Genomic DNA, 18,804 nt, shown 5'->3' with positions numbered 1-18,804 from the left:
AAACTTTTGAGCGCTTACAATTTTTTGAGGATTAACCCTATCAACCAGCAATTCCACACGACGAGTGGATATAGACAAGGGGCAGACTGTGAAATGCATTCATCTGAATTTATCAGTGCCAACTCCAGCAGAATGTTCTCCCCACTATTCCCAGGAAGACCCAGGCTACCAAAGTACAGCCGGGTGAAGAATGAATGACTGGATCCCACCTTCATAGGCCCCTCTGGGTCTACCCTTCAGTCAGTGAGTTTTGCCACTTGGCCTCAAACAAAGCACAGTGCACTTGGAAAGTGATTCTTCTGCTAAAAAATGTAGCCAATGGAAATCCATCAGTCTTCTCTGTTCTTTCTTGGCATTCCACATCACCTCCACCTCCTAAAAAACAGAGGGCCTTTGACAAAGACTTAGTGCTGGTTTTACTGCTGTTTGCTTTAAAAATGATTGTTGAAAAGGAATAAAATCAAGACTTCCTTTAAACTAGGCAGCAAAGGGAGGGCTCATGCGTGAAGACTTAAAAGCGCCTGGAGGTTCAGGAGGCCATCAGCAGCTAGTCCCCCGGAAACACAGATGAAACCTGGGGGCCAAAGCTGCCACCAAACACAAAAAAGCCACACTTCGTTTTCAGGGCAAGCAGCCCCCTGGAGGGCAAAGCCAGACAAACCACAAGGCTTTTCAGAGGGAAAACAAGAGTGTGCCCAGAAAAAGGAAGAGTTGCCAGCATTTGATCGATCTCCTGGCCGGAGGCCAAGGACACTCCTTCTACACAAGCCTCCCCCTAAGATGCCGTCACCCAGGTACATATATGGTAATATGGCTGTAAATACAGGGAAGAGAAAACTTTTACACAACATTTATGGTTGATTCTTCCAAGACAAGGAAAGAGGTTCTCTTTACAACTGTCTCTGCTTCTGTGACTAGGAACTCTCATGGTTAATTCTGGAACTTCCTTTGAGCAAAGACTCTTGACAATATCATCTTTATGGTGAAACAAGGATGAGCAGTGCAGTATTTTTGCATTGGCAACCCGGCCGGCAGCTTCCCCCTCCCCACCCCCATACACGTTTACGGTGCTGCCCCCTCCTTGCCTTCTTGTTCAATTAGTGGTTCATCAGATGCTCCTCAGGAATGCAGAGTGTCCCCATCAAGGGATAATGTATTCTTGTGCAAAAAGCACTTCTCTCGGGGGGATAGAAAATTGCATTCTGCTTTCGTTTTCAGACAGTCCCAAAGGAAGTCACCAATTCAGAAGTTTCAACTGTAAGCAGGGCCCTCTATGACCATCTCAGAAACAGCAGTTGTAAACCTTTGGGTCAGAGCAACTCTCTAGTGTGAATATTGCTCATTAGACACACAACAGATACACACGCACAGAGATAAACCTACTTGCCTTATCACAAACGTGCCCACAAAATACCCTGTCCTCCAGACAGATACAACATCTACATGGTTATTTTAGAGAAAAGATGTCAATTCTGACGTGGGCTCTCGTGTTTCCTGTCCTCCAAGGCCAACATAAGAGAAGCCAATCCAAAGTTCAAAGTTGCCAGTCAGAACATTTTGTATTTGGTGGATAGAGATCATCTAGCTAAAATTCTTCATTTTATAGGCAGAAAGAGCAAACAACAACAAAAAAGCCTGAAGGACTTCTTGTAGGCCACAAAGCCATGTCCTGGCCAAAGGTAATAGACCACGGGGCTCCAGAAACCAAAGCCAGTACTTGGGGCATGAGGGGGAAGGGGAGTGGTATTTATTTTACTAAAAAGTTAAAGTTAGCCCCAGCCTGAAGAGACACCCCTCTGTTCACAACCTGAACCACAAAAAAACAAAAAGCAAGCAAACAAACAAATAAAACCAGCAAATCAAAGGTTAACATCCTCGGAGAGAGAAAAGTCTCACTCAGTCTGGGAAAATCACTCTTGGACAGGGCTTCTCAACCTCAGGGCTACTGACCTTTGGGGGCAGACAATTACTTGTTGTGGAGGACACATCCTGTGTATCACAGGATGTCTAGCAGCATCCCTGACCTCTACTGACTGGATGCCAGGAGCACCCATTCTCCCTCAGCTGTGACAAGTCTCCAGACAGTGCATGAGTCCCTGTGAGGCAAAATCACCCGGCTTGAGAACCACTCCTCTAGGACAGAGCCTTTGTTTTGCAAGACTTTTGCAAGCATGTATTCTTCTACAACTTCACAACAATGACCCAAAGCAGGTATTTTTATACCTATTCTAAAGAAGAGGAAACAGAAGCACAGATGTGACATGTGTTGCCCACACCCAAGAGACAGTCAACACTCAGACATCTGGAGGCCCATCCTGCGGTTCAGCAGGGCAGTACCATTACAACCTGAGAGCAGCTTCCTTTCGCTACCTGCTTACCTCTGCTTTATTAACACTCAACAATTTCTCGTGCCTCATGCCCTCCAAAGAACCATTCTGAGCAACATCTCCCAAGCTCCCAAAAGGAGTTGCTGGACATGTGTCTGCCAGCCTTCACTCAGCTCTCCACAGCAAAAGGGCCTTTTCAAAGCAAACTGCCAATTCAAGAAATATTTAATCAGGACAGGTGTACAAAAAACTAGATTCTTCTGACCAGCAGTCTACATCCTTCAAAGGGAAACAAAACATGGAGATAAGTAACTTCATTCGGCAAATGGTTTGGTGGACACGTAACTATTTGTCAGGTGCATTTGTAGGTTAAAAATCTAAAAGCCCGCAAGGAAAAGAGACATAAAGTGCTGGGGAGTTTCAAATCACAAAGATTTTCAAATGATCAGGAAAGGCTTTCCAGAAGAGGAAGGAAGGATTCAGATTGGAAACACAAGTATTTGGCAAGGTGGATAGAGATGGGACAGAGACAGCAGGGCAGAAAGCATGTGGGCAAAGACACAGAAGCAGACACGGTCACAGGCACAGAAGTGAATGTCCCTAAGTCTAGGTGTTGCATCAGCTTTTTCTCTTCAGAAACATGCACACAGTAACGTTTTGAAACTGTTATAGCAGGACAAAAATCACTTCCCAGACAAACCTCCTCTTGAAATGCAAACAAACAACAAGAAGCTTGGAGGTGCAGTGATGTTTTTTCTTATGTCCATCTTTTTTTTTTTTTTTTTTTTTAAAGATTTTATATATTTGACAGAGAGAGAAAAATCACAAGTAGGCAGAGGGGCAGGCAGAGGGAGAGGGAGAGGGAGAAGCAGGCTCTCTGCTGAGCCCGGAGCCCGATGAGGGACTGGATCCCAGGATCCTGGGATCATGACCTGAGCCAAAGGCAGATGCTCAACAGAACCAGCCACCCAGGCGCCCCCCTTATGTCCATCTTTTTCTGAAAGGCAACATTCTATCAAGCAGTCCACAGGTTCTGCTAAGTGGACAGGTCATAAAACATTATAAAACCTAACTTGCTCAAAGTGTGACAGCATCATATTAAAACGCAGCCTTGTTCATATCTGGGACTCCCCAGCCTTAAGCAGGTTTTACATGTATTGTTTGGTTTCTAGCTCTACCTGAAACTGCCAATAAAAGAGTCCCCAAATGAAAGCCCCCAGATGTCAAAAAGGGTCCTGCCAGGCCTACATGCTCACCTTCAGTGGGCGACTTCGCCTATCTTTCCAGTTCACTGAAAATGGAAAGACTGCGAGTGGCAAGTACAAAGGTCACTTTTGACAGGTGAGACCCAGCCTGGAAAAAATAGCCGTAAAAATAAGGCCAGTACTGAAAAAGCACAGGGGGTTCAGTTGAGAGGGGATTGTGCTAAGAGGGCAGGTTCTGATTCAGTGGGTGAGGGGTGGGGCCTCCGAGTCCACATTTCTAAGGAGCTCACTGTGGAAACCCGTGATGCTGGTGTGATGAACACATATGGAGGAATAAAAATGTAAAACATTTCTCAAACTTTGGACTGCAACCCACAGTAAAAAATACACTACACTTACAACCCAATGCTCACTGTGTGTGAGAGAGAGACAGAGAAGGGCAGGGGAGCGTTCGTTGCATCGGACACGGTTCCTTCCAAGTACCCATACAATAACGCTTTGACGTTTTCTATTCTACCCCGCTCCATTAAAAAGCTGTGATGGAGGCCCACTAAAATGATTTCGGGACCTCATCATGGGGTGCCATACAGTATGAAAAACATGTGTGCAGAACAAGAATACCATTCCTGCTCATCTGGGGGGGACAACGGTATTAAAATACCAGTATACTAAGATTATAACCCATACCAAAATGGAAAGTTTTGTGGACATTCAGAATGCTTTTTTAAAAGGCAAAGATGTGTTGATTACATTTTGGAAATACTTCCACTGAAAACCCTCAGGTTGGAAGTTTTCCTCATTTAGATTTGTTTTCTGACCTGTAGGAGGAGAATAAGAATACCTCTCGGGTCCCTGAGGAGAGGTCTCTAAACACCATTTCCCTCTCAAAGGATCTATGGCTCCTTGGAGGAAAGGCTGATTCCAGGTCTGGGATAAGAAAGACAGACGATGGAGCCTGGAACATTCGTATCAAAATCAAGAAAGCTATCAAAGACTACTAGGGTTGTGTTTTTTGAACCAATCCAAATAGCCAAAGTTGCTCAGCAAAAATGTACACTTTGATCATCAAGAAGGATAGCTACACAAATAGAAACATATCAAATATGCTTAAATCCACCAGTTCATAAAGATATTAACAACAACAAAAAAATACCGATTTGTCATCTTAGGATAAGGGTTTCTCACCAGTAGCATGGTTGTTACTGAGAAACGGACAGTTCCGTGTTGCGGCAGGGCTAGGCGATGTGCTGTGGCTACTTATCAGCATCTCCAGCCTCTATCCACTGGATGCCAGGAGCGCCCTCACCCTAGCTGTGACCACCAAAACTGTCTCCAGATATTGCCCAGTGTCACCTCCTTGAGAACCACTGTCATGTATCATGGTAGGGAATCAACTGGATATTTTTGAAAACTGGTAAAATACAGAAAGAAATTTAAGTACAGATTCTGTCTTTGTTACATGAACTACATACCCCAGGGAATAAAAAACTTAGTGGAAGGTAATTTCTTTTTATAAAACAGTTCAGCTAAGGAATGAATAAAGAAAAATAGGAGTTTTACAAGTCCAAATGAACTAATGGATTAAGGAAATGAACACCCATGACTGCTAATATCACAAGAAGACGTACCCACACACACCACACACTCCCCTGAATAAAGTTCAAGAAAATAGTAGTGCACCCCCCCAAAAAAAACCTGATTCTGATCAAGGTTCTGCACTTAACAACCAGATATGATATATACAGAGAACAGAGGAACATGTGCAACTATACCACACAGATGCAGTGAGCAAAATCTCAACTATAGGAAAATAGATCACCCAGTTTCTTCAGTAACAACCACAAAATGCCTAGGGAAAAAGAGGTGTAGAGGAAATATACAGATTAAAAGACACATCAACCATTTGTAATGTATTGACCTTATTTGGATCCTAATTCAAACAAACTGTTAAATATGCATATATATTATTATTACATTATCTAGATGTATATATATTATATTGTATGCACGTGTGGTATATATGCACTTACACACGTTGGAAAGAAGTGAGAACATAGAGTTAATTAAAAAATTTGTTTTTCCTTGAGGTGGATAAAAGTATCACAATTTTTTTTTAACCCCAATACTAGAGATATATACTAAAAGACAGATGAACTGGTATGCCTGGTATTTGTTTCCGACTCACCCAACAGGAGGGAGAGAGTGTATCAGAATACAGGTGAACACAGATTAGTCATGGATTGATAACCATGAAGGGTAGGTGATGAGTAAAGAGGGATTTGTTATACTAAGATCTCACTATTACACATACTTCAAATTTTCTACAGTGAAGTTTTCCTTTTAAGGGCAAATGAACAGAAAAAAGTACCTGGCCTTACCTACCCCAGAGAATTAGGTTACCCTGAAGGAGAGATAAGAAATTCTGCATTGACGGAGAAAGACAACTATCATATGATCTCCCTCATATGAAGAAGTGGAGATGCAACATGGGGGGTTTAGGGGGCAGGAAAAGAATAAATGAAACAAGATGGGATTGGGAGGGAGACAAACCATAAGAGACTCTTAATCTCACAAAACAAACTGAGGGTGGCCGGGGCAAGGGGGGGTAGGGAGAGGGTGGTTGGGTTATGGACATTGGGGAGGGTCTGGGCTATGGTGAGTGCTGTGAAGTGTGTAAACCTGGAGAGTCACAGACCTGTACCCCTGGGGCTAATAATACATTATATGCTTATAAAAAATTTTAAAAATTAAAAAAATAAAATAAAATAACTGAAATGTAAAAAAAAAAAAAATTCTGCATTGAAATGAATGATTACTAGGCTTTATCCCTACAATAAGATAGCTAACTTTCGAAGAGTGCTTTACCTTCCATTCAGATTTCTTTAAAGAAAGAGTATAAACTGAATGAGAAAACTTGGATTCTATGATGATGAAGAAATCTGAATAATTTTTTTTTTTTTACCCTAGTGATGCCATCCATGTCACCACTCAAAGGCAATCTCTTCAAAGGTACAGGCACCTTCAGAAAAATGAAGGCACACGTGTCTATTTATTAATAAGAACAGAGCTTCAGTATCGAGTGCAATACAGCAAGGTACCAAACTTGAAGTACTGTACAAGTCCTTTTTATGAAATTTAAACATACATGTAATTTGTATATATGTATACATGGGAGGACTCTGGAACCCTCACCTTGGATGTGGAGGAGTCTGGAACCCTCACCTTGGATGGTGGGACTGGGGTTGCCTGGTTTGGTTTTATTGTTTATCTTACTATTTTACTTTAATTGAATATGCTTATCTTATGCAATTAAGTAACAACAGGTATGTACATTATAAATCTATACACACAAAGGGGTCCACTTCACTTATCAGAGAGAATCACTTATGTGGAACTTTGTATCCCCTCAGGGTGATGCTAGAAGCAGAGCATGAGTTCTCCTTGTGTAATTCTGTAAAATGAGACCTGACAGACAGGGGTGGTAGCAAAGTACACAAAGTCTGTGTTGAAGAAAAACCACCAAGAATATCATTAGGCTCTTAAACTTCGTTATCCAAACCAAAAAGAATATTCCCTTCCTACTAAAGTGGATTACAATCTGAGGTAAACCATGTAATTAATGAGACTGTCTAGAAATCTGGGTTTGACCCCCCTCCCAGTTAAGTTGGAATTCAGTAGGCGATCTTGCCAGCCTCACCAGTCCCTTGAGAAAGGAGAATGTAGCTCAGGGAGGCAGAGAACATTAAGAGTTCTGAGACAGTTAAGAAATCCTCAGGGAAATCAATTAAGGCTTACCTGCAAAACCAGGCTCCTCTAAGATCTGACTCTGACTCCTTCTCCCACCTGAACACCTAGCACTCTCCCTCAGCTGCAACCAATCTGGCCTCCTGGCCTTTCCCTAACCTGTTGTACCTGCTCACATCTCAGGGCCTCAGCACTTTCTGCTCCAGTCCTTTGGAACGTCCTTCTCAGCACAGCTAACCGCTCACTCCCTTCAGCTCTCTGCTCAGATGCACTGTTCAAGAGCCCTTCCCTGATTCCTCTCATTCGAAATCCCTTCCTGAATACTTTTATCCCCTTTATGCTGTTTTGTTATCATTTCTTTATTGTGGTAAAATACATGAACGCAAGATAAAATTTGCCACTTTAATCATTTGTAAGTATAAGATTCGTTGGCATTAATTCATTCACAGAGCTGAGCAACCAACACTTCCATCCCTTTCCAGATTTTTTTCATCCTCCCTAGATGAAACTCTGTACCCATTAAACAAATTCCACATAGCCCCAGCCCCTGGTAAGCACCATTCTACTTGTCCTCTTTATGTATGGCTTATTTCACTTAGTGTTTTCACTTATTTCACTTAGTGTTTTCAACCTTCACCGATCTTGTAATGTGTATAATGATATCATTCCTTTGTCAGGCTGAATAATATTCCATTATATGGACATACCACTTTTTGTTTATCCATTCATCTGTCAGTAAACACTTGGGTTGTTCCCACCTTTTGGTTACTGTAAACAGTGTTGCTATGAACATGAATGTACAAATACCAGTTGTATCCCTGCTTTCAATTCTTTTGGTTATATACCCAGTGTAAAACTGCCAGATCATTTGGTAATCATTTGGGGAACTGCCATACTGTCTTCTGCAGTGACTACACCATCTTACACTCCCACCAACAGCACACAAGAGTTCCACTTTCTCCCGATCCTCATCAACATTTGTTATTTCCGGTTCCCCTTTCCTTGGCTTTCTTTTTCTCTGTAGCGCTTGCTACCTGTTACACAATAATATTTGCTTATTTATAATTCCTGCTTCCCCCCAACTAGGATTTAAGCCTCTTGGGAACAGGATTTTCATTGTTGTATGCCCAGCACTTAGAACATATCCCAGCACATAGTAGGTCCTCAAGAAATTGTTGAATGAAGGAATAAACGCTTTAAAGTAACAACTTTAGGAGGTGTTAGATATTCATAAAGAGATTCATCACACCAAATAGCCTTAAACTATGTCCAGCTGAGGGAAGACCCTAGCCATTGTTCAATAGGAGAAATAGCTCCACAGGTGACGGTTTCAGTGGCATTTTCAGCTCATGCTCATTAGCAATAAACTCGGAATGAGAGACACTATAAAAATTGGTCAGAATCATAAAAATTATGTCATTCATGTCACTGACTTCAAGCCTTAACTGATTTCATCCAAAGAGCAGTGCAAAAGCTTAAAACAGCAAAAATAAACTAAAAAATTAAATGCATTTCCAGTTAATAAAAAGCCTACAAATGCCAACAGTAAACAAGATGGGACACTGGCCTTGTGTAGACTCCTTAATTAGATGTATCCAAGGACAGCTTGACCTAGAAACCTAGCTTCAGATGTATTTTTATTTTTTGTTGTTGTTGTTTTCTGTTGTTCATATTTGGTGTTTATTATTTCATTTTGGTTTGTTATTTAACAGCTGGTTGTCGAGAAATCAGTTTCCATGACATAATTATAAATGAACTAAAAACACTGCAACTTTTTTTGTCTAGAAGTCAGCTAGTTGTATACCATTGGATTACAAGTTTCATTTCTACCTCTAATACCCTGGTCTTCCCTACTTGAAAATATTTTGAGGACAAAGGCAAGAGATTTATCTTGTTGGGTTCATCTTTCCTTTCTTCTAAGCAACAATTCCATCTCTCATTCCTAAAGAAAGGATGCCAATTCCCTCCAAAAGGCAACTACTTTGTTTAAAAATCAATAATACTATTGTCAACCCCCAACAATTTCATGGGACTCAAAGTGGAGGCCAGGGGTCATTCATTTAGAGCATGAAGAACTTTCCCTGCCTGGTAAGAAGGAAATCTTGATAGTATATTCTGTTCTGATTTGAATTATTTAAAGAACAGACTGTACTTTTAACACACACACACACACACACACACACACGTGCATGCATGCACACACAAGGAAAAAAAATGAAAAAGTGTTCTGCACAATTGGCCACAAACCAAACTTAAGAGTATATGAAAAGAATGAAAAGATAACGATACTTTACAGTTTAGACTCATTGCAATTCAAATTATCAAATTATTCAGACTGAGAAATACCTGATTCTTTTAACCTGCTCAGATGCCTTGATGTAGATGATCGAGATGGATTTCAGTTATGAGATGAACCTAATGCTGAACTTAGACAATGTTCCTTGTGGTGTGGTTTGGTTTCGTTTACTTTCCTCATTCAGGCTTTCAGCATATAGCTTTCTAAAACAAAATCAGTATAACCTCTAATACCTCCTCAAATAGCCACACTCTTATCCCTACATCTATGGCTACATCATTTCCTTCTTAAATCAAGGTAAATATTATTACTCATTCATCACTGGTGGGACATAAGCAAGAGTTATTTCATTAACAGAAATAAGTTTACCATTTCTTCTAGCTTCTCCCTTCACCTTTACCCTCTAGCTTAAATGCATCTGTGGAACACAAGAAGCCCCACAACTAGGAGTTCTACTTTGCTTGATTCCACTTGCACCAGCTACTGGGCAAGTGTTCCTACTCTCTACACCTCAGCTTCTTCACCTGTACCCGACTCACTGAGTTTCTGTGCTATATGGCTCTGGATCCAGCTCACAAGTACTTCACGTGTCAGTATTATTTTTAGCAACAAGCTGGAGAAGAGTCTATGGATCAGTTTCTCCCGGTGCTGTAGCTTACTCAAAAGAGGGGAACTTAACCCTTTCCTTGGCCTTCTGAGCACCCAAGTAGCCATGAAAATCAACTAAACTCTAAGAATGAACTACACCCCACACATCCAAAGGCTTCCCACTCCACCAGCATGCCTAAGGATCTTATCAACAGGAAACAAAAGCACTATACTACTATAATGAAGTGTCTGCCTTTTATTTTCTAATTTAAAAAGCCCAAAGATTGTAGCCCAGGGAACAGCTAAATATTTAGAACATTAAAGAAGTTGCTGAGACCCGGTTGTCTGCCCGTTATCCCGTTGTCTACCCTGTTCCTGGCCATTTCGGAAGAAGAAAACTTGTGATGGTCAAATCCGCAGCAATGGGATGTATAGGCAGCTGTTAAAACCTCCCTTTCTTTAAGTGCAGTCTGACCCTTTGGGGCAGGTGGACAAAAGCTGCTTATCTTTACAGATATGCTGCCCTCAACTCGTATCCCACAATAAGCACCTAAACAAGAGAGTCTTATCAGATTCCTTGACTTTCAGGCAGCTTCAAGTCAAGGACTGGATGCTACTCTCTCATGCTTCAAGAACTAATTTCCCTTTTTAAAGTACTAATACTTCCAAATTGCCAGCAACCACTTTCATTTCTTGCAATCCAACATACTCTGATTAAACACATGTTACAGCAAAAACAAAAACAAAAACAAAAGTGACCACTTTTCAAAGAGGCAGTTAATTTTTGCTTCCATATCTTGGCTGATGAAATGTACTGCATCCTTCAGAATTTAAATCATCAGCATGCTGCCAGGCATCAACGGGCATTTCTTTTATTGCTCCATTTAATGGCTTCTGCTCCCTCCTCCACCCCCCCCCCCCCCCCGCCCCGCCCCAATACACCTTCAGGCTGCTTTAAGTCTGAGTCTTGGCCAAAAGTGCTAGGCAGGACTCAAATGCTCCCTAAAGCTCTTACAGAAGGCAGTGACAAATTTTGGACACCAAGCCCTAGAGTCTGCTTTTCTTTTCTACTTCTAATCTCCATGGCTCTCTAGAGAGGACATAAAATACACTTAAAACAGAAACTCATTATTGACTACAGCTCTCAGGCTTTACACTCACCTGACCTAGGTCAGGCACTCTGTTGCCAAAACCCTCCAGCTGTGCGAATCCTGCTCCTCCGTAGTCAGCAACTAGGTATTCAGAAAGAAAAGAAAAAAAACAAAAACAAAAACAAAACTGAGGGTAAGACTACAAAGACGGGCCCCTAACAGAAATGCTTCAAACTGCAAACTTCCACCTTCTTTAGCCTCCTTCCAGGAGAGACCCCCCCTCCCTCACCTCCCGGAACAAGACCGCAAGGCTGGAGGGATCAGCTGGACAAAGAATACAGGTAACTTTGCTTACTTATTTCCAGTTGTAACTGACAAGTGAGACTAGGCACGCAAAAACTTGGAACGTGCGGGGGGAGCTGGAACTAAGGGAAGTGTTTGGCAGATCCCAAAGCACTTGTTTCCAGGAGCCTAGGCCAAGTATCCGCAGCCCGCATCCTCATTGGGCGTGAGCTCGGTCCACACACACTTCATCCCTCACCGCTCCCCGGGTTTTCTTCCGTTTTCAAAACCCTCCCCACTGCCCCCCCCCCACATGCATTTTTCTCTCAACCAGGCAGCTCCAGGGAGGGCTACTTTTAAAAGATTGTTTCCTTGAGCGGACTCACATATGACACCCCGACATCTCCCCCCCTCCCCGCCAAAAAAAAACCATTTCCTGCAGCTGCTGCAACAGTTTCCAACTTAGGGGAATGCCATTCCAGTCCAGAATGGGTAGCCCTCAAGGCCAGTCACTGGAATCGATAATTTTTTTTTTTTAGTCTCAAATGAACACCCCAAAATGCCGTCAGTTTAAAGAGCCCCCAAACGTATTCAAGTGCATGCAAATCCACCAAAAACTCCCAGAGAGCGGGGCAAAACTTCGGCGCCCGGGGAGGACAGTACCAACTCCCCGCGCCCTCTGCCCGGCCCCAGCCGCTACCTTGGTGCCCGGGAGTCACGCCGATTTGGGGGAGCAGGGCGAGGAGAGGGGTTAGCAGCCGCTGGGTAATCCCATGTCCGCGAAGAGGGAGCTCGTTCCGTTAGGATGGAAACGAACACCCACACCTCCTCTCTGCGTGCGCTTTCTCTCTCTCCACCCTCTGCCTCCTCCTCCTCCACCACCACCTCCTCCTCTCCTCCCACCCCAGCGAGCTTGAGGAAACGCTTCAGCAGCACATCCACATGGTTACTGCACTTTGAAGCGGCTCCTGGCGGCTTATATAGGCCGGGAAGCTCCCTGGGCAATGTAGTCCGAGTCCGAGGTCGTGGAGGCGCCTGGGGCTGCGGGAAAGGACTACGAGTCCCAGAATCCCCTGGGCTCCGGGCTGGGCTCTAAATAGAAGCGCGCGGGGACGGGGAGGGGCGTCCTGCGGGGCGTCCGGGCTGCGAATCCGGCTTCTCGCAGAGAGCTGGTAGGGCTTGCAGCCGGCGACCCAAAACTACCCCTGGGGGGCGCCCCCAACCCTTGGGGACGCTCCTCCTCCGGCTGCCCCCCTTCCCTTGAATCCAGGTATCTCTGGGAGAGGGGGGCAGGGAGCAGCTCGGATTTCTGCTTTGGGAAGTTTTTACGAGCTGTTACCCACCCTCCCCCGCAACCCTCTTCCCCGGCTCCTTAAGTCCTTGAGCCAAGAATTTCAGAAATCCAGGGCACAAAAACGCCAGTGTTTGCGGTGAAGGATTAAATGCGCGAGGTTGTCTTTATTTAATCTGCTACGCCCCGCTGGGGTTTGCACAGAAAACTAACTCGGAGCAACGGTCCACGCAGGCGGGGACACAGGCAAGTGGCTTCAGAGACCCCGAGCTGCTTGGGTCCTTCCTTGCCCAGCAGGAGGTAGAGAAACGCAAGCCTCTCCGATGCACAAATAAAGGAGCCGTGTTGTGACTTGCCGGCGCGGAGATTGGGAGGCACAAAATAAATACAAACCGCGACCTAGGTCCTGACCCCGCCTCGAGCAGCCCCTCTGCTCCCCGGAGCTGTAAATGCTTAAGTAAATAAACCGCAAGCCAGAAAAATTAGGGCTTCGGAGAGAGCCGCTCACACAATGATGCGCGTCCAGGGGGGGCGCCCTCCAGCAGCCGGGACAGCGGCGTCAGGGATGAGATGGGTTGCTGTCCATCCCACTGCTAAAAAGTGCCTAGACTCTTTTTAATCCTTTAACCGTTTAACTCTTGTAACCCTTGGGTTACAAACTGTTTGGTTTTTGGAAGAGGGACAAGGGCTAAGCTAGGAAGCAGAGTCGGTAGGCTGCTCTCCCTTCATCAGATGATAGACATTCATTCCACAAATGTTTCCTGAGTGTCTACTGGGTGTCAGGCACTGTGCCAGGCGCTGGGGCATAGTGGTGAGCCAAAACACTTCAAAGCACCCAGACAGGCACTGCCTGCTGTGCTACATAGTAGCTATAACAACAACAGTAATAATAATAATTTGAGAGACTGTTTTCATTGAATCCAGACCACATGCACTTTTCATGCATCATGCTATTGAGTTTTAACAACAATGGGCATATTTATTATCTCCATTTGATAGATGAAGGCCTAAGGACTCAGAGAAATCAGGTAATTTCCCAAGATGACACCGTGAATTAAGTAGTGCAGCCTGGATTCCAATTCCAGCCTACAAGTGTCCTAAGTCCTTGTCTTTGGGGAAATCCATCACCACTGCCTTAAATGGCCTCCTTCCCCATTTTAGGAGCAGCCTCTGAGCCTTTGGGCAAGTCGTGTTCATCTCTTTGCCCCAGTTTTGCCATCTTAGAGGGAGGGAGTCATTAGAATTTGCCTACTTTGTATCAGGATTGCTTGATAGGGTTAACCATCTTGTGAAACTTCAGGAATAAATTAAAGGAGCCCCACAGATAATAATTACTATTGATATATTAATACTAAATTTAATAATAATAACTGGTACATGTCATGTGCCAGGCATTATTCTAAGCTCTTTCTTTACATTTTCTCATCAAATCTCATTAACATTTTTTGATTTATGCAAAAAGTGAGGCAGAGAGAATTTAAGTAACATCCGCAAATTCACAGTGATGGGCAGTCTGGCTCCTGAACTCTGGACATTAACTACTATCTCCCACAGCATCCCCACTGAAAACATTTGCATTGTATTTATCTGCTCAGTCCAGGAATGGGCAGTGCTCTGAAGTACACAAAATGTGTTCATTATATTCACTCTTGCCCCTCCTCTCTGTCAGCAATAGCCGCTTGTTCCTAGGCACTAAAGCTTCATGCTTATTGCTTCAAGCTAGCATTCCCCATTATCAAGAGATACCCCCATCTTGGGGTGCTTGGGTGGCTCAGTCGTGAAGCATCTGCCTTCTGCTCGGGTCATGATCCCAGGGTCCTGGGGTCACGCCCCACATGGGGCTCCCTGCTCAGTGGGAAGCCTATTTCTCCCTCTCCCCCTGCTTGTATTCCCTTTATCGCTGTCTCTCTTTCTCTGTCAAATAAATAAATCTTTAAAAAAAGAAAAAGAAAAAGGAATACTCCCATCTTGTCACAACAAAAAGGTCCACACTGGGTCGCCTGGGTGGCTCAATGGGTTAAGCCTGTGCCTCTGGCACAGGTCATGTTCCCAGGGTCCTGGGATCATCCCACGTCAGGGCTCCTTGCTCAGCTGGATGTTCTTTTCCCTCTGCCTACCACTCCCCCTCCTTATGCTCTCTCCCTCTCTCTGACAAATAAATAAAATTGTTTTAAGAATTTTTTTCATTTAGGGGCGCCTGGGTGGCTCAGTGGGTTAAGCCTCTGCCTTCAACTCAGGTCATGATCTCAGGGTCCTGGGATCGAGCCCCGCATCAGGCTCTCTGCTCAGCAGGGAGCCTGCTTCCTCCCCCTTCCCTCCCTCTGCCTGCTTCTCTGCCTACTTGTGATCTCTGTCTGTCAAATAAATAAATAAAATCTTAAAAAAAGAAAAAAGAAAAAAGAATTTTTTTCATTAAAAAATAAAGGGTGGGGGGCGCCTGGGTGGCTCGGTGGGTTGGGCCTCTGCCTTTGGCTAGGTCGAGGTCTCGGGATCCTGTGATGGAGTCCCGCATCGGGCTCCTTGCTCAGCGGGGGGCCTGCTTCCCCCCCCCCCCCCTCTGCTGCCCCCCCCACTTGTGCTCTCTCTCCTTCTCTCACTCTCTGTCGAATAAATCAATTCTTAAAAAAAAAAAGTCCACACCTTTCCCATCTGTCTGTCCCCTTTCTTCTTTTCCCCTACCAAAAAAAAAAAAAAAAAAAATTGTTCTGTTTCTAAAGGGTTTGGCTCTACTTTCTCAAACAAATTCAACAAATCAGTCATCAGTCATTACTATTACAACTGTTAAGTACTAAAGGGTAATTATTTCATGTGCAGAAACAATGGAATTTTAATGTAGGTTTTCTGGGAAAACCTGGTCTTGTTTGAGAGCTAGAATTCAGTGATTTTCATGCTCATCATGCAATGGACACTTAGCCTTTAACTGCTTTATCCAGTCTTCCCTCCTAGACCACAAGTTTCATGCTTGTATTGCTTCCTCCCTACCCAGCAGACCTCAGCTCTCTGCACATTTTAGTGGATATGTATCCCCCCAAAATTTGTAAACAAAAGCTTTGTAATATAATGTATGTCAGGCATATGGCAGACTATCCAACAGTTTTCAACTGTCATTAGTTTCCGGAAGCTACTGGATCTCTAGAAAGTAGTTTTGCTAAATTTGCTATGATGCTGAGAAGCTCTCTACAGTGCTGTATGATTGATGACTGATGATGAAGTGTGTCATAATAAAGGCCACTGTTCAATTCATTCCCTATTACGAATAGAAAGAAGGGCACTTCTTTGTCTTCACTGTATTTTTTTCCTGGAAAATTTTTCTGGAACTGTGCTGCCAAATACAGTAGCCACTAGCCATTTAGGCACTCAGGATATGGCTAGTTCTAACAGAAATGTGAGGTAGGTATAAAATACAGGTCAAATTTCAAGGACTTGGTACCAAAAAAATTTTTTATATTGATCACATACTGAAATGTTAACATTTTGGTTGTGTTGTATTAAATAAAATAGATAATGAAAGTTAATTTTGCCTCCTTTTTACTTTTTTAATGTATTTTATATTATATGCTATTGGATAGTGCTGGTTGAGAAAACCAAGAATCTAATTCTTAATATCCAATTGAAGATTACGACCGGCCCTGAAAATTGCCATTTATGACTTTGCCCTTGAAATGCCCATGCAGGGAAGTAGGAGGACTTTGCAGAGTCAGGATAGAATCACAGACTGAGTGGAAGTCTGAAGATTGTCCAAAACTAGCACACTAGCCTACCCCCAGGGAAACCCTACAAATAGAAACAGGTTTTCATCAGCAGTGTACAGCTAAAAACTGCAACTGAATGAATCTTCCTAGAAGCCCACCTTCAAATGCCACAGGAAAATACACAGGAGAAAGCAAAGATCAGAAAAAGCAAGTTTGACATTTAGCTGCACCCTTAACCTCCATGTAGCTGTGGCCATTGTCCTAACCTTGCAGAGAATCAGTTTTTTTGGTAGACTGAATGCTATAAACTTTGCCCTGCCAACCTCACTGGATCAAAGGTGTCGTTGGACATGAGAAGGCTTTGCAAGCTCACCCAAGATATGCCAAAGTGAGAGAACGTTATGGACAGGCTTGGAGAAAATGCTGATGTGTCACAACATAGTACTCAGCTCCACACCAAACTTCAGATTACTGGGGTAGGGCTAGACCCAATTTTCTCCCAGGCAAAAGAGTTTATTTGCCTGTAAGTGTTCCAATGTTCCTTGGATACTTACTAGCTTGTATTATCTTAAATCACTCTTAAATGGAAAGACAGAATGATTGACACTGAAGTCAGAGAATTCAATCTATTTTTTTAACATTTTATTTATTTATATGAGAAAGAGAGAGCATAAGCAGAGGGAAGGGGAGAGGGAGAAGGAGGAACAGACTCCCTATTGAGCGTGGGGCCAACTTGATCTATTGGTCTTTTGATCTATTGGCACCAATGCTTTACTTCCATGTGCCATCAAACATGAGAACTACTGGTAAGAAGAAAAATGCGGCTACTCTAGTCAGTCCTCTAGTTAGTCTATCTTGGTCATTGTTAACTTTTTGTGGTGAAGGCATGGAGTCACAGTTTCTTTGAGAATTTCATAAAACTCATGGACATTTGCCCCAACAACACAGATGCTCATATTTTTAGCTCCAGTTCTTGGAATTTCTTGTACCAAACCCCACAAACTCGTTCACAGATACCCCTGGCTGACAAGACTATTATTCAGCTCCATCTTTGCATGATATTGTCTCTCTAACCAGGTAAACTTTTTGCAGATAGGGACCAAGTCCTATATTTGTGTACCCTTTGTAGCATGTGGTTCAGCTCTGGATACAGAACAGGTGCACAGAATTTACTGGCTTAATTCATTAGTGGAACCACAAGAGTAGGGAGAAGAAATCACCCACAGACACATAGCAGCCTTAGATGATAGGGAAAAGTGCAGCTGGTGTTTGGACATGAGCGGGAGTGAGACCAGTTTGGCATGGAACTAGGAGAACAAGACGTTTTTCCTGAGCCCTCTTTCTGAACATCCTGTGAAGCTGAAAGAGGACATGAAAGAGGACAGGTCCTGTATGTGTTGTCCCACGTCTGGAGTTTAGAAGAGACTGCCAGTTAGTAAACTTGCACATGGCGGGGGGAACATCGGCAAATTGTGGATGATTTAGGTCCTGGGAGGCAGCATGATAGCTACAGAAGAATGCAAAAGTTACACTTACTAGCACTATGTAACATATGGAAGGGACAGCTATTCCATCTCTGAGAATCTCTGCCAACCATGTAAGCAAATAAAAAGGATTATTACTGTCCTACACATTATCCCCCTGTGCCATATGCAGAACCAGGAGTTTATTATCAACGCAGACATTTTCCACATCTCCTGCTTCCCATCTGCGAGACTATCATCCTAAATTGCTCTGGTAGCCAAGCTAAGATCTGGGAACTTGAAGAAATCTGCAGAAAGGCCTTATTATCTTATCCTAGTGTTTGAACTGAAAGGAAATCTGTTTATCAAAAGAAAAACAGAAAGCTCTTCTCCACAGAGGAATTCAGCTAATGCATGTAGAAAGAAAATATAAAATTAGAAAAGTCACCATTTTGCAACTTCCAGTGTAATAATTTACTTAGATGTCAGTAGATGCCAAACCTCCTAAGGGAAAGGTAATGGGGAAAAAAGATATTTATACAGCCCTAAAAATTTACCCCACATCCTATCCACTAATTATGAGGTGGAAAATGGAACTTTACAATGAAGAAATATGGCAATCACCCACATTAAGCAAGTGATCGAATTTACCATCAACAATACTGGGACAACCGGACATTATTTGGATCCTGATATGATTGGATAAGAACTGTACAACATCACATAGCAAAGTTTTTGCCAACAATGCCTGAGAATACAGTGAGGTCCAGAAGACCATAGGGCTGAACTCCTCAAATAAATTGATGTCATGGGGGGGGGGGGGAA

The 18,804-nt window shown here is 43.3% G+C and overlaps 1 protein-coding gene across 2 annotated transcripts in view; it reads right to left on the bottom strand.

The window, feature by feature from the left end:
• LOC111144005 (inositol 1,4,5-trisphosphate receptor type 1) overlaps positions 1-12,305 on the bottom strand; it is a 330,013-nt gene extending 317,708 nt beyond the window's left edge. For both annotated transcript variants that reach the window (XM_022498062.1, XM_022498063.1), the window contains exons 1-2: positions 12,234-12,305; positions 11,322-11,392 (exon numbers count right to left, since the gene is read on the bottom strand). The gene's annotated coding sequence lies outside the window, so the exon portion shown is untranslated. The remainder of the gene's footprint in view (positions 1-11,321; positions 11,393-12,233) is intronic.
• Between the last annotated feature and the right edge of the window lie 6,499 nt (positions 12,306-18,804).

The sequence above is a fragment of the Enhydra lutris genome, unplaced genomic scaffold (genome assembly GCF_002288905.1).
Source record: "Enhydra lutris kenyoni isolate GAN:26980312 unplaced genomic scaffold, ASM228890v2 scaffoldscaffold10, whole genome shotgun sequence".
In the NCBI taxonomy this organism is placed as follows: Eukaryota; Metazoa; Chordata; class Mammalia; order Carnivora; family Mustelidae; genus Enhydra; species Enhydra lutris.
This window is presented reverse-complemented; position numbering and strand designations above follow the sequence as displayed.